Genomic DNA, 12,472 nt, shown 5'->3' with positions numbered 1-12,472 from the left:
CAGGGTGTGCAGAGGGGGTTAAAGAGCAGCAGGAAGTACAGTGGAGCTTTCTCAGCACTAGGGATTGTTCTGAGAATGGGTAGGGAAAAGGGTTTCAGGTACCAGCCCAGCGTCCAGCAGAGACTCACATGCCCCTTTCCTGAGAGAGCTAGGAAGGGAGATAAAAGACAAAGCCGAGATTTGGGGCTGTGCGGCAGGGACATGAGGTGCTGCCAGCTAGTGGACCTATGTGCCTGCAGGTTGCAGGTAGAAGTCTCAGGCTTGTGTTGGGGGTGGGGCTATGTAGCCCCTTCCAGTTGAGCTCAAGGGGGTGAACATTCTGGGCGCCAGGGTATAGGGTGAAAGATACAAGTGGAGAGGTGCTTCACGTGAAAGGAAGGCGTAAAGATCAAAGAGTCGCCCAAGTGTCCGGTGACACCGCCCCTCTCCCTCCACTATAGACACCACTAAGCAACTTAGCCCACCCCCCGCCCCCCCTCCCCCCGCCATCCTACAATATCGCTATCCCTCCCTACATCAATCTAGGCTGGATCTTGGGAGACCGACCCTATGGGTGAGAGGGGCACGGATGGGAGAATTAGGTAGCTCCAACTAGATTAATCTAGATCTATCAGGGATCCAAGCCCGCCCGATAGGACCCCAGCGCTCCGCTGTCCCCCTGTCCTACCAGCCGCCCTCTGCCCTTACTCTCTCAGGTTCAACTCCCCTTCCCCCTGAATGACCTATGGTCGCTGGAGCAGCCTGGCCACCACCGGCCCAGAGTCCGGGCTGAGGGGGGTGGGCAAAGGTCACTGCCCAAAGCAGGGGATACTCAGGCCAAGGGGCAGAGAGAGACTCTGCTAGCCCTATGCTCCGAAGGACTCCTGTCCCTTCTACCCGCACCCGAGCTTAGCCTCCCACCTCCCCTCCCGTCTCTGCCACCACCCAGGGGAGGGGGAGGTCTGGGGAAGCAAACGAACGAGACAGAAAATTCCGTACCGGGGGGGAGAGATGAGACGGTGGGACGGGGCAGCGGGGGTTGACTTGGGGCTGCGGCTGCGGCTTCCTTCCACCCCTGGCCGCCGAGCTGCAGAGAAGGCAGAAGCTGCTGCCCCTGCCGCCTGCCCCGTCCTCCCTCTTTCCCTCCCCCCTCCCCGCCTCCCCCGCCCCGCCCCGCCACTGGGAGATTGAGAGAGGCTTCCGTGGCCCGGGGGCTGGGGGAGGTGAGGGGTGCTTTTGCCTACCACGGTTGTCTCAGTCTCTCTCTCTCTCTCTTTCTCTCTCTCCCCCTCCCTCCCTCTCACACACACACACACACACACACACACACACACACACACACACCCCACATCACAACCACGACGGGTTGTCCGCAGCTCGCAGCCACCCCAAAGGGAAGAAGAAAGAACAGGAGCAGAGGGAAGCCGGGCGCAGAAAGAAGGGAAAAGGAAGAGCTCAGGGTTGGACATTTTTGGAGACAGGGGTGGGGAGGAGAAAGGGAGCGTGCCTCCTTGATTTTCCCCTCCCCACCCCTCTTTGCTTTTCTCTCCCCTTCCCTGTATAGCATATTCCAGAAACGGCAGCAGAAGGGGACAGAAACCTCTAGTGTAGAAAAGGGTTTTGGAGGGGTGGCCAGCGCTCCCGCCAGCCGCTACCTAACAGCTGGAGCTTGAGTGTGAGTCTAAGAGTGTGAATGCGGCTCTCTCTCTCTCTCTCTCTCTCCCCTCTCTCTCCATCCCTTCCTTCCTCCCTCCTTCTCCCTTTCCTTCACACTACAGTGTCAGCTACCCCTGTCAGTTTCCCCGTGTCAGTTTCTTCCCTAGCTCTTATTGTGTGTGGCTGGCTGCGTGAAGGGAGTGGGTGCGCTTGAAGGGGCTCAGGTTGGGTTAGAGAGCTGGGAGAACAGGGCAGGGACATTGGTAGAGCAAAGAGTTTCGGGGCACTGGCGAAGGTGAAAGGTGAGGAGGGCCGATCTCTTACAGGGAAGTTTGGGAATAACTGAGCATCCAAAGGGGAAGCCAAGGTAGGAGCCAGTACTTGCGCTCGTCTTTACACCCCGCCCCTTTCCCTGTGCTTATCCGCCCACCCACCCGTCAGCCTAGAGGCCCTGGGCTGTCCCAGTCGGCTGCTGTTTGCGCGCCGCAAAAGAGGAGTCCGGCAAGACGCCGCACCACGCATCCTGGCCCGCGGACACCCAGACCACACAGATCTGATCCGAAGAAACCACTTGGCTCAGGGTAAGTCTACAGGCGGCCGGTGCGCTCCATTACGCTGCCTGAGCGCTGCTGAGGGGCAAGGGGCAGCGAAGTGCAGGCTGAATGAAGATGCTGGGCTGCTGTAGGCTGAGAAGCATTGACTGACTGGCTGTGGGCTCAGGGTGGTAGGGAGCAGAGGGAGGCCAGCAACAGATTGTTTTGGAAGAGGAAATGCAGTGAGGAGAAGCTCTAGGGGTGACAGGACAAGGTGCTGCCGGCGATGACCAAAAACATCCTTTCACTGGGAATATTTTCCTGAACCACAGCTTTGTCCTGTCCCTGGAAAATGATTTGCTCCATTCTTGGGTAGATTTTAAGATCCCTGGGGAACCTGCTCCCAGGCCTCCTTAAAATCGATTAGTGTGGCCCTAGGACCAAGGATACCTGCCCTTTGTCAAAAGCAACCTTCAGAAATAGAGAGTCAGGAGCCGCATCATGAAGGTTCAGAAACCAGAGTCCCCATTTACCTTCTTTGTCTTGTATCCTTCGAACTTAAGAAATGGCCAGATTTGTTTGCCTGTCTTCCTTAAAGGAATCAAAAAATGCAAATGGAGGGGCATCAGTCAGATCTCTGCTTCAAAGTGGACACCTCCCTCCCTCCCTACACACACATCTACTGGGACAAATGGTCATGATTATGTCCCACATATGCAGGTACTGAGCTGAATTCACAGATGCTGATCTTTCTCCATGGTCTCCTAGAATGAGATTAGGAGAAGGGCTTTTCCCCTATGACAACCTGGGCTCTTTGGATCAGTCATGTACCTGGTGATGGTTAAGTTTGTAGCAAGGTTATTACTCCCTCTGGAAAAGCCTGAAGCGGGTAACCAGCCTGAAAGATAGAATCTCTGAACTTTACCCGAGTTTATTATAAGAGTAGGAGAGACACAGACTAATCGATAATGCTCCTTTTAGAGATTATGCCTGTTAACAGTTGGCTTCAAATGAGAAATAATTAATACACTGACATGGCACACCCAGACCCACTTTCCTATTGCCATCTATTTGTCTTCATGGTGTTTAGCAAGAATAACAAGTTTATATATCAGCATTCATAATTGTCTATTGTTGGTCTCATAGGTTTTTTGATGTTTAATTGATGATTTATATTATGTCTCCTTTCCCATAAACTCTTTAAAAACTGAGATATAAATGACGTCACATGGTACCTTTCATCATGTTTTTAAAATCTGCTTATTCTAAATCAAAAGGCATGTTAATACATTTACATAGCACGAAGTTCGTTTCAAAGCAAATATATAGCCTGGGATAAAAGAAACTCACAGGGTCAAGGAGTCTCTGAAGCTCTCTCTGTGAGGTCGAAGGAAGAATTGAATGTCACCTAAAATCCACATTTTGGTCCCTGGAAGATGCTGTTTTCATAAACTTTCACTACATATATAGGGAGAGAGAGAGAGACAATGTGTGTGTGTATGCGTGTGTGTGTGTGTGTGTGTGCATATGTGTATGTGTAATTTTTCAAGGACCTCAATCAACCCCATACAATCTTGGTTCTGTGCTTTTGTAATAGAGGGGAGCAGGAGGTGAATTTGTGCTTCCAAAGCACCCAGGTTCTTCTGTTAAACTTTCTATTTATTACTACGTTACCAAAATGTAATGAATTGCCTCCTTCCAACTCAGCAAATAAGACAAATGCATTCTACATTAAGTGAAACTGTTTATGTTGCATCAGGCAATTTGTTCTAATGTTCACTGCTAAGAGAGAGCAGAATGAGGATTACTCAAGTAGGATCTGAAAAGGTGCCCATTCTGTTACTTTTTAAAGCAACCATAAGTAAGTATTTTCTTAGGTTAAAATTACACTTTCAAATAGATATACTAAAGACCGGGTTGCAGACAGGTAGGAACGAACTGGCAGCATCATAACTGAGAGAAAACTCAAAATATCAACACAAATGAAGCCTACAGTGTAGGTTTTGCTCTGTTCTTGGTGATGTGAGTATCTGGCTGTTGAGGTGAGTCCTGATGGTTACCCAGGGGATAAGCAGGTGAGCAGGTTCAGGGATTCAGAACCAATGTAGCCCCCAGCTTCATTGATACTAATTCACCTGCCTTCAGTGTACATCTCAACATGGAGACCTGAACCAGATATCTGCCATCCTTCCCAGCCATAAGAGCTATAATCCTAAGATTCTGTTCTTCCTATAGCTAACAACTAAAACCAGAATGGCACGCAGAACCACAGTACTTAGAGAAGACTAGGCCAGGAAATTAGAGATGCAGGAGGGAGGAAGATGAGAGGAATATGAGAGAACCAAAGATGTTTTGAAACAAACAGAAAGAAAACTATCCAGGTGTTTGCTTTGGCTGGGAATGGAATTAATCCAGAAATCAACTCATATGTGAAGCATCTTAAAATTGCCTGTATTTGACTTGCAAACACTGTGTAAACAATGATAGAATTCCATAGTACCAAGGAATTGGGAACCTTGGAGTACATTTTCAGTGTTGCCGTCTCATTTCACTCCTTACAATATTAAATTCCAATCTGCAAGCCATTCAGGTGCTTAATTATTGAATGGATATTTCAAATGTGTCATGCTGCTTTCCTGTAGCCTATTTTTGAATGTTCTAATTTATCTTTTGCCATGGCTCCATCACTGAAGGTGGTAGACTGAAGCATTTCTGCCTGTTTTACTTCTGCCAAAGGTTCCTGTTTTCACCTTAGTATACTAAGCTGTTCAGATGCCTCCTGCTAACTGAGGAAGAATATAAGGTGCAGAATCTCTCTCCCCAAAGCACTCTGTGCCACAAGGTGCCACCGGCCTAATTTGGCCCAGTCATTTTCCAGGTTTTCAGGGAAAGGTATGACGAAGTTTGCAGCCTATAGACAAAAATGATGCTCATTCTAGGCAGAAGTTATTCCTCATCTTACAGATCAGGGATAAGCTAAGGCCAGCCATCATGTCCAGAGCTAGTAGCTGATATATCGTAGTGTCATCCTTTGTAAAACTCAACGAAGCTTTTCTTCTGTTGATGGGCCCCTCAAACTTTGTCCAATGAGACCAGAAGACCCATACTGCCAGCAAGGAGTGATTCCTGAATGACTCAGCTGTGGTCTTATAAGCAAACATGTACATCATGCTCAACTGAGTGAGAAGAGATGATTTAAAGACATTATAAATGCTGATAGGGGCTAAGCAAAAATTGCAATTCGCTGGGTGAAGGGAACTTGGCAAGTTTCTTAGGTTTTGTTCTCTGTCACCAACTGTGGAGTTGTCCCTTCGATGGAGGTGGCCAATGCAATTGCCCCACGTTTTTGCCTTAGCAAAAGGAAAGAAAAAAATAACGACAAGACACAAGCAGGGATCTTGGCAGGGTCAATTCTCTCATTTCACCTATAGAGAAATTGAAGTCCAGAGAGTAGAAATGACTTGCCTAAAACAGACTACTAGCTAACAACAGCGGCAAAACCAAAACCCAGGACTGTTTGCTGATACTAAATACATTTTCTGAAGCTCTCTGGAGATCTTCCCAAGAAATCGAGAGGTAACTAAAGCCAAGTTTACCAAGATCATAACCCTCTACTTCCATTCCATATTTAGGTATACATGTTTATATTACATGCTACTATCATATCTTTGTGACTTACCTTCTCAACCATCACCTCCCGCTAACACACACACACTCACACACACAATCCTATCTTGCTAGCTAAGAAAACATTGTATGTGCCTACAGCTAGCATATTCAGATGGAAGGCAGAATTAAACATGACAAAAATTTAGCTGCTCACATTTATGTGTCTGATCTGGCTCACACCACCAACAGCAAGGCATCTAGAAATCCCAGTCTCTGCTGCACCACAGTAGTTTTGGGGAATGGAAGCTAGCAGAATCCAGTGACTATGGCTCTGGTTTTGTATACTCAATCTCAGAATCAGCACCCCCAAATGCATGTGCAAATACACACACGCACACACACACACACACAAACATGCACATACAGTCACACACTTTCCGAAAAATTAAAACAAAGAAAATAGAAAAGATAAGACAGGTGGTCTTTAGAGCAGAGTACAAGAAGGAAAGGTTTGCAAAGGGATATTATCACCTTCTCCCATTTTTTAACCTTACTGCCTAATTTTCATTAATTCCACCCTAATTTATTTTAGGATCTGAGAAAATAGGCCAATGCAAACATGTTTACTACAGCCAAGAAGGATGATCTGGAAAACCTCCACATTTTAGTGAGAATATCACAAGGATAGGGAAAAGGCTAGGACTTAGTGAGCTACAGCCTTGCTACTCCAAGTGTAGTCCCCACACCAGGACTGCCACCATCCCCTGGGAGCTTTCTATAAATGTAGAATCTCAGATCCTTCCCCAGACCTACTGAATAAGAATCTGCTTTTCATGCAGATCCCCAGTGGTTCATTTTTATACTAAAATTTGAGAAGCACTGGGCTAGAGCTTATCCAAAAAGCACCTGAAAGATACTTGAAAATAAACAATTACCTACCGAGCATGTAGGGACAATTCATGTGGCTTATCAATTAAAAAATAAAATATAAATTTTTTCCAGGTCCGCTTATCTTGTTATTCACAGTAAAACCCTTAAGTGTGGGCAAGAGAGTTTCGTGTAAGGGGAGTAAGATCATAGGATTTGTCTATTTACCAGGACGACTTGGATTTGGGAACTCACACAGACCTGAGTTCAAATCCTGGCCCTGCTCACGAATTACTAGCTGTGTAAACATGCACTTTGCCTTTAAGCCTCACAGTCCCCATCTATAAAATGGGATTAATAATAGTACCAACTGGCACTGGGCTGTCATGAAAAATTAAATAAGACACTATAAGGCACTGGGATATGGTGAACAATCAATAAATAGAAGATACAATTCACATGATTTGGCCAACAATTTTAGTTTGGTAGAAAACCAACCACTAGATGTGAAGTCTTAGAGCACCTAGCATTATTTCTAATGGACGTGAATCTTATTGGGTTTTCTACAGATAGAATGCTAAGATATACAACAGTAAAATATATTTAAATATAATGGAGGCCACTAGACACAAAGATTTTTTTCAGAAGGAATTACAGGTGTCCCTAGTGGAATCACTCCATGGAAGAAGACTGAAGTCAGAAATGACCCTGTTCTATGAAGCATCTCTCAAAATCTGACCAAGTTAGAAAGTCAAAAGTGAGGCATTTTCTGCATGTTTGCATATATATGCAGCATGAAAAACACATGGATGCACACACATCCATACACACACATGGACGCATCCTTCGATGGACAAACTATAAAATAATTCAAGGCTGAAATGACGTTCTAGGATCAGAACAAGGTTTCTGCCTGATAACATCTTTAAAATGCATGAATAATAACCTCTACCTCGTAACTTGCTCATGTTGCACAGTTTAATGACTTAGATATTACTATTTTGTGGGTGAAAAAAAAATAAGCAACTCCTACCTCTTCCCAGCCCATGGTGCTACCCATCTGCTCAATTTTCTCACCAGTAAAATATGATACATGTGGTACTTATAAAGTCCAAGGAATCTCTAGGCATTTGATTCTATAAAGACTTATTGACTGGCATGTGCAATCTGGGCGACCTGATTGTAAAGACACAGAGACAGACACTACCACCTCTGGGTCCCAGTCGTTTGGTATGTTCCGGACCTCCAGCTTCCCCTGATTTTCAATAGTATCAGATTAGTAAAGTATCAATAATCTTATAATAGACAATATATATCTCTAATTGTTAAGATTTCTGTGATCACCCTAAATAAACAATAGCAAGTGTTATCAATTATTGACTATCTTTATATTAGTTTTCTATTGCTGCCATAACAAATTCTCACAACCTTATCAATTTAAAACAACACGAATTTATTATTGTTATAGTTCTGTAGTTCTGAAGTCTGACACAGGGATCACTGGGCTAAAATCAAGGTTTCAGCAGGACTGCCTTCCCTTCTGGAGGCTCTAGCAGAGAATCTACTTCCTCACTTACTCAGATTGTTGGCCTGATTCACTTCCTTGAGGTTATAACTGAAGTCCTAATTTCTTTGGTGGCTATCAGCTGAAGCTCATTCCTAACTTCTAGAGACAACCCACATTCCTTAGTGCATGGCCCCATTCCTCTGACTTCAAAGCCAGCAAGGGCCTGTTGGGTATCCCCTTACACTTTGATGAGGGGGCACTCAGCTGGCTAACTCCTGTCTCTTCTCCCTTTGCATCTCTCTCTGGCTGACTGTTCTGCCTTCCTCTTCTGCTTTGTTTTGTGCTTACATTGGGTCCACCGACATAATCCAGGATTATCTCCTATTTTAAAGTCTGCTAATTAGAAACTTCAATTATATCTGAAAAATCTTTTTTACCATGTAACATATCATATTCACAGGTTCTGGGAATAAGGGAATTGACATATTTAGGGGGTGGCCATATCTTGTCTACCATAATCCTCTGTGTGTTGAGTGCTACAAATAATGTGGTCTTAAATGACATTCACTACAGTTTCTATATGATAGGTATTATTATTATTCCCATTTAACAGATGAGGAAACAGGATGAGACAAGTTAACTGGTGTGCTTAACACTGCACAGCTTGTGAATGGTGGAGGCAGGGTTGGAACACAGGTCACTCTTCCTCCAAATCTTGAATTTTCCCTATTGGCTTACATTATGTAGCTGCCTCATTGTTGGAAAGCTCTTTTGGTGGTTTTTGTTTCACTTGTTGTTGTTATTTTGTTTTTTATCTTTTTTTTTCACGTTTTTGAAAAGGTAATTTATATTCATGGTTTAAAAATAAAAATACATTAAAAGGTATTCAGTTTTCCATCTGCATGGTTGTCCCCACCCCTCCCTCGTTTGATTTGTTTCCCTCTAAAACTTCTGAATGAAAATACAAGCAATCATGAATAGATGTACAGAAATATCTTTACGTTGTAACAAAATCTCTCAAACTACAGCTGAAATCCATTTTGTCCTTTTGTTGCATTCTCATGACAATGCAACTTTGGAAGAACTAACATCTGTGTTAAGTGACAGATCTTTGGGCCAATCAGTTACCTAAGCAACTGGTGACTCCACTTACTTTCTAAAATGCCTTATAATCCTTTTCACCCCATGATGCTCACTTGAATACTCTATACATTATGTAACCTTAATGCCTCAATATTATGTATGTCATCAATTTTATCTGAACATCCCAGAGTCCTGGAATTTTAGGAAGCACAAACATGAGAGAGAGAGAGACAGTGAGAGACAGAGACAGAAGAAGAGAAAGGAGAAGGAGGTAGAGAAAACAGAAAGGAAAATACAAAAGAAGAAAAAGGAGGAGGAGGAAGAAGAAGACAGAGAGTCGGAGGAAGAAAAAGAGGAAGAAGAGGAGAATGTGGATGAGGAGGAAGGAGGAGGAGAAAGAAGAAGAGGGAAAGAGGAAGAAGAAGAAGAAGAAGGAGGAGGAGGAGGAAGAAGAAAGAAGGAAGAAGAAGGAGGAGGAGGAGGAAGAAGAAGAAGAAAGAAGACGGAAGAAGAAGAAGAGGAGGAGGAGGAGGAAGAGGAAGAAGGAGGAGGAGGAGGAGGAGAAGAAGAAGAAAGAAGAAGAAGAAGAAAGAAGAAGAAGAAGAAGAACTCCCATAATGTACAGTGAGAAAAAACATACACTTATGAAATATATTTTATTATTATTCCATATTGTAATGGGGTGATATTTTAGCATAAATAAGCATAATGTCTTATTTATAAATAATCTTTCATAAAATAGACACAGTTATGTATCTTGCAAAAGAACATGGAACTCTTACATAATTAGAAACACTGAAACAGACTACCATATAATCGGGTAGCATATCATATAGCAATAGGCATCGAAACAAGATGACAAGTTTGGTTTAAACAAAGAATTGAATAAAGCTAGTAACAAAATCAGTATACCAGAAGGAATTATTTTGTTATTCCTACTATGAACATTGTTCTTTAGCTGTAATATAAGAACCTCTTCTTTCCAGCATGTCAGTAGCATATAATATACACTTGCCTTCTAGTGGCACAAAACAGAGCATCCTATTATCTTCTGTTTGTTTTTTGTTTTGTTTTGTTTTTCTATCCTTTAAACCAGTGGTTTTCCAGCTGTGGGCAATGATTCTTTAATGCACTGTAAAATCAGTTTAGTAGTTCATAGCCACTATTTTTAAGTGAAATATAGTAAAAGAGAGAAATGTGAGTCTCAGTAAGAGCAAGTATTGTTTCATTAATCTTACTTTAGTAATGCATGTGTGTGAGTATGTTCATGTTTGTGTATATATTAGATTCAACGTAAAATGGTTTTCTTGCTGTGGGTTATTGTCCCAAAGTTTGATAAATATTGCTTTAAATGATTGGAACCACTGAACAGATGTTGTATTTCAGAATACTTATAAATAAATGAATCTCTGCCCGCACCTAAAAACCTTGGCCTTCCTGAACGTATTTTTCTAACTAAAAGGAGATTCCACACTGTCCCTTGGCATTGTAGTCCCCAGTTCCTGGCAATGCTCAGAAAATAGGAAGCATCCAAAGAAAAATTTAAAATCCCATAAAAAATGGGAATGTCTTTTATCTGTGGTGTATGAATATGTGGAGATTTGTAGCATCTCAAGATTTGGAATTGAGTTTCCTAGTTGTCACTTCCATTGGCATCTTATGGATACAGTAGCTCAGGAGACCCTAGTCAGTGCTGAACATGGCCTGAAAGTTTGCAACTCACATGAAATATTTAACTTCAAGAACCACCAGAGAACTTTATACTTTTGATTGTTGTCATCTTTACATAGTGGTCATCTCCAGAAACGTTTTCTAGATTAGTAGCTTTTAGTCTAATGATAAAGACCGAACAATGAAGAAAGATTGACAGGAATATAAAATGTATGTTTGTGGATACATCTAGGAAAATGCTGATGAAGTAGTGATGGGTAGGTGAAGATTGTCACAGGATGTTTGATGTTGCCAAAGAGAGGATTTTCACATTTGTTATGGGGCAATTATGCCAAGGAAGAGGAAAATGAGAGGGCTAGTTGGAAGGATACAGACAAGAGAGTATTAAGGAGTAATTAAACAACTCAATCCTCAAAGTGGTAATTGAGCTCCTACTATCAATCACTTGACGAATATTCACTCAGTGTGCACTAGGTGGAAGGCACTGTTGGGAATGCAAACATCCTTGCCCTTCCTTTTCCCTCTAGGAACTTTCAACATGGTCAGAAGTGAGTGGGATGATGGGAGCAAACATGATGTGAAATCCTGGTGTGGCCAAGTAGGGCATTATGCTTTAAGCCATTCATGGAAATAGAGGCAGGTACTTCCAGGAGATAGAGTGGGGAAGTTTAGTCTGTAGAGGCCTTTAGATGTTCAGGCTGTGCTGGATTTAATTTAGTGGATGAAAGGAAGATACAAAAGGATTTTGAGATTTAAAAAATGAAATAATGATAACCATGTTTGGGAATGATTATTCTGGAAATGGTGTGTAGGAATTCCGGTTTGGTGGAGGAGCAAGCAATGGCAGGCATACCAGTTAGGAAGCAATTATAGAAATTTAGGCATGAAGAGTAGCACTGTGGTTAGGTACAGAATCTAGGTCCAAATTCGTCTGGGTGTGATTCTAACTGTCCCACTCTGAGCCTTAGTTTTCTCTTCTATGAAAAGAAAAAACTAAAAATATCTGCCTTAAAAGAATACTGTGAAGCTGAAATGAGTTACATGTACAAAGCACTTAGCCCAGTACCTGGCTATAGTAAATGTGTGCACGTTGACTGTTATAGTGTTGTTATTGCTTTTATTACTGCAGTGGTGCACCTGGAAAGGATGGGGTATAAAATACACTGTGAAGAAACAATAATGGTGAATGGCTGTGTGATGTGTGATGAAGGTAGTCAGAGATATCTGCAAGTTTTACCTCCTTGCTAGGTAACAGAGAAATGATGCCATAAGAAATCGTGAAGGCGAGGTGAGACAGGAAGATAATAAGTTGGTAATAAGTTTTGGTATAGAATTAAGCTCGGAGTCAGTGTGAGATATTCTAGTGAAAATGAAGCTTGGAGTCAGTTTGAGGCTTGCAGTCATTTGAAAATGACTACCAAAAAATTTTAGATGTGACACTGGAGCTCAAGAGAAAGTTTAGGGATGAAATGAAAATTTGAAAAGTCACAGATATAAGTATAACAATTTTTATCTCTGGTCTGGGCGTGGTGGCTCACACCTGTAATCCCACCACTTTGAGAGGCCA

General features: G+C 42.9%; 1 protein-coding gene across 1 annotated transcript in view; it reads left to right on the top strand.

Annotated features, from left to right (window-relative positions):
• Positions 1-1,279: 1,279 nt before the first annotated feature.
• Positions 1,280-12,472, top strand: part of TRPC5 (transient receptor potential cation channel subfamily C member 5) — a 257,934-nt gene continuing 246,741 nt past the window's right edge. The window contains exon 1 of the mRNA XM_031660502.1: positions 1,280-2,216. The gene's annotated coding sequence lies outside the window, so the exon portion shown is untranslated. The remainder of the gene's footprint in view (positions 2,217-12,472) is intronic.

The sequence above is a fragment of the Papio anubis genome, chromosome X, assembly GCF_008728515.1.
Source record: "Papio anubis isolate 15944 chromosome X, Panubis1.0, whole genome shotgun sequence".
In the NCBI taxonomy this organism is placed as follows: Eukaryota; Metazoa; Chordata; class Mammalia; order Primates; family Cercopithecidae; genus Papio; species Papio anubis.
This window is presented reverse-complemented; position numbering and strand designations above follow the sequence as displayed.